This window comes from Lathyrus oleraceus, chromosome 1 (genome assembly GCF_024323335.1).
Source record: "Lathyrus oleraceus cultivar Zhongwan6 chromosome 1, CAAS_Psat_ZW6_1.0, whole genome shotgun sequence".
Taxonomy (NCBI): Eukaryota; Viridiplantae; Streptophyta; class Magnoliopsida; order Fabales; family Fabaceae; genus Lathyrus; species Lathyrus oleraceus.
Genome location: NC_066579.1, coordinates 443,937,481 through 443,941,472, shown reverse-complemented (window position 1 = coordinate 443,941,472; position 3,992 = coordinate 443,937,481). Strand labels below are relative to the sequence as shown.

The 3,992-nt window shown below is 38.3% G+C and overlaps 1 non-coding gene across 1 annotated transcript; it reads left to right on the top strand.

Moving 5' to 3' along the window:
• Positions 1-2,103: 2,103 nt before the first annotated feature.
• LOC127116132 (small nucleolar RNA R71) lies at positions 2,104-2,210 on the top strand. The gene has a single exon (XR_007801113.1). It is a non-coding gene; the product is annotated as a small nucleolar RNA R71 (small nucleolar RNA).
• The last annotated feature ends 1,782 nt before the right edge of the window (positions 2,211-3,992 follow it).

Genomic DNA, 3,992 nt, shown 5'->3' with positions numbered 1-3,992 from the left:
ATCTGGTAGATTATACCTTCCTCAAGTAGCTTAAGAACTTCCTTTTTAACAACATCACTCATTATAGGGTTTATTCTTCTCTGATGTTCCCTAGAGGGTTTTGAATCTTCTTCGAGCGAAATCCGATGCATGCATACGGATGGGCTTATACCTTTCAGGTCAGAGATATTATATCCTAAGGCTGAGGGATATCTTTGTAAAACGTTTAAAAGTTGGTTCGTTTCCTCTTGGCTCAAGGTAGCACTAACTATAACTGGATGGTTCATCTTTTCATCGAGGAACTCATATCTCAGGTTCTTAGGCAGCTCCTTAAGTTCTAAGGTTGGTTTCTTAGGGCATGGCATATAATCTGGAGCAAGGGATAAACATTCGTAAAGGTTATCATCGATGTAAGGTTTCTTAAAGTCATCATCTTCCCTTATGAGAGTTGATGGTAACTTAATTGTTTTTATAATTTCTTTTTGTTATAATTCTCTAACACATTCATCAATGATATCTAAGGCATAACACGACTCTCCCATCTCAGGTGCCATAAGAAATTTCGAAAGTATAAATTCTATTTTCTCGTCACCTACCTCAAATGTCAACTTTCCTTTCTTGACATCTATTATTGCTCCTGCAGTCGATAAGAATGGTCTACCTAGAAGGATTGGTATATCATTGTCCTCTTTGATGTCCATGACAACAAAATCAGTAGGGATAAATAACTGACTTATCCTAACAGGAACATCTTCTAAAATGCCTATAGGATATTTAACAGATCTATCGGCTAACTAAAGTAACATCTTAGTGGGCTGTAATTCTCCTAAGTTTAACCTCTCACAAACTGCTAAAGGCATTAGGCTCACACTAGCTCCTAAGTCTAGAAAAGCTTTTTTGATGACATGATTACCCAAAAGGCAAGGAATGGAGAAATTTCCAGGGTCTTTATCTATCTTTGCTAATTTGTCCTCGGAAATAGCATTACATTCCAAAGGCTTCGGATCGTCAAGTCTACGTTTGTTGGTAAGGATGTCTTTGAGAAACTTTGCATAAGAAGGTATTTGGGTGATGGCTTCTGTGAAAGGGATTTCTACATGAAGTTTTTCTATAACTTTAATAAATTTTTGATACTGTTTATTGATCTGGGTTTGTTTGAGTCTTTGCGGATATGGTATGGGTGGTTTATATGGCGGGGGTGGTACGTAAGTTTTGTCTTTAGGTTCTTCTCCTTTTTCTCGACCTTCCTGGTTTTCAGATTCCTCTGGTTCCTTTACTTCGTCCGTGGGTTTTGTACATTCCTTAGAAGTTTCGGGTTCACTCAATCTAGGGTTTGGTGGCTCATCATAAGCGTTCCCACTTCGTAGGGTAATGGCATTGGCTTGTCCTCTCGGATTTTGTTGAGGTTGTCCAGGGAATTGTCCTCCAGGTGTAGTCTGAGGGGCTTGGTTTAAAGCTACCTGAGAGATCTGGGTTTCAAGCATCTTGGTATGAGTAACTATTTGGTCAACCTTGGTTCCTAACCGAGTAATCAATTCGTTAACATGAATGTTTTGGTTCATGAACTCCTTGTTTGTTGGGTTTGAGCGGTGATAAAATTTTCCATAATTTTCTCAAGGCTTGGCTTTGGTGGCACAGGTTGCATAGGTTGATTTGATCTAGGGTCTTGATAACTAGGTCTCGGAGGTGCATTATTTTGAATAGGGTTATTGTTTTTATAGGAGAAGTTCGGGTGATTCCTCCATCCAGGGTTATAGGTATTCGAGTATGGGTTCCCTTGGGTGTAGTTCACTTGCTCAGAGTGGATTTCGTTTAATAGACTGCATTCTGCAGATTGGTGTCCTTTGGTTCCACATATGCTCGACCTTAAGGGCTAATGCGTCCATTTTAGCTTGCATCATGTCTATAGAGCTTAGTTCATGCACTCCTCCTTGGGCTTCCTTCTTCTCTACTGTCGCTCGTTCGACTCCCCATGATTAATGGTTTTGAGCCATATCTTCGATGAGGGCACTAGCTTCAGGATAAGGTTTGTTCATCAGAGCACCGCCTGCGGCAGCGTCGATGGTCATCTTTGTGTTATAGTGAAGTCCATTATAGAAGGTTTGAATGATTAACCAATTTTCTAAACCATGATGTGGGCATGCTCGTAACAACTCTTTATATCTCTCCCAAGCTTCGAACAGCGATTCTCCTTGGTTTTGGGTAAATCTAGTTATATGGTTTCGAAGAACGGCGGTTTTACTCGGGGGAAAATATCTAGCAAGAAAAACTCTTCTAAGGTTATCCCAAGTCGTAATGGAATTGGGTGGAAGGGAATCTAACCATGATAGGGCTTTATCTTTGAGGGAAAAGGGGAATAATCTTAAACGTAGTGCCTCAGGAGAAGCTCCATTGGTTTTAAAAGTGTCTGCTAATTGAAGAAATATTTTTAAATGTTGGTTTGGGTTCTCAGTAGCGAGACCCGCAAAATGTCTCTGTTGCACTAGTTGCAACAGGGATGGTTTAAGTTCAAAATTATTAGCTGGGATGGTTGGGTTTACTATACTAGAACTAGGTTGTTCATTAGATGGTTGAGCGAAATCCTTAAGAGGTCTTTGGTTTTGATCTTCGGCCATAGCTCTCTTAATTCTATGAAAGAATAAACGTGCGCGAGCGTAACGTTCAGGTTACGCCAGAGGGTATACTAAGCTTAAACTTTCGGTGCTGCGAGTTCTTCGCATTGACCGGCGAGAAATAGCCTAAGTCTAAACGATATAACAACAGGAAAATGAAATTTGACGAAATTGGTCCCCGGCAACGGCGCCAAAAACTTGATGCGGTGTTTCGCAAGTATACGAACGCGTCAGAGTAATATAAAAGATTGTCGAATCCACAGAGACGAAGTGTCAATCTACCGTTATCTATTGTTATGGTGTTTATCAAAAGCAATCAAAATAAGTGTTTTTAGGGTGTGCAAGGAAAAGTAAAGTATTGAATAAAGTTCAATTAATAAAGACAGGGTCGAATGTAACTCACGTAATCAATTAATAATCCAAGTACTTGCTAATAGAATTACTTATGGGCAGTGTTTCCTACTTTGAAAAGAACTAATTTAACAGGAACTGTCGCTTTCGCGTATTCAGAACCGAGTTGTACTCCCTAATCAAACCCTCTTATTGTCACTTATAAAAAGGCGCGCATTGCGTTAAAGTAGTAAACCTATTTTTAAGAAATATAGTATCTTGACTAAGTTGAAAAGTATTATAACCTAGATTTCTTAACCAAAAGAGGTTCTCACGAACCAGACTCTAAACTTATAAACACGTCCGAAAATAGTTTTAAAATCTCTTTTCTTCTTAAGTTAAAAACTCCTAATGAACTAAACAAAGTGCTTTCGCTGTTTTGGAAATAGTTAAAAACAATTAAGTTTAGATAGACGTTGGACGGCTTTCGATCTTACCCAACGGAATTGAAGTGCGGGAAAACTTAAGTTGAAAGTTAAAATAGCCCTTAAGTGTTTCTACTAACAATTGTACGGATTATCGGTTCAATTATGATCCTTACATTCTAACCTTATAAATTTAGTTAGACATGGTAAAGTAAAAGTGCATTAATTTAAATAAAAGTAGTGCGAGTGTGGAAAGTAAATAAAAGTAGTGCGAGTGCGGAAAATAAATAATTTAAAGCGAGTGCGAGAAATAAATAATTTAAAGCGAGTGCGAGGAAATAAATAATTTAAAGCGAGTGTGAGGAAATAAATAATTTAAAGCGAGTGCAAGAAATAAATAAAGTAAAGCGAGTGCGGGAAAATAAATAAGATAAAGACAAGTAATAAAAACCTGCTCCAATCTGAGGGTTGAGTAAATTGCAAAGCGGAAATGAAAATGGGGGCAGGATTAACTTCCTTCCAAAGTACTCCAAACTCGATTACAGACTCTATCACAGACTTGATTACACAATTGTGGTAACACTCCAATGCGAAGCGATTACCACTTTAAAATACTGAATATATGCCTAAGTGAAACAAAGTTGCT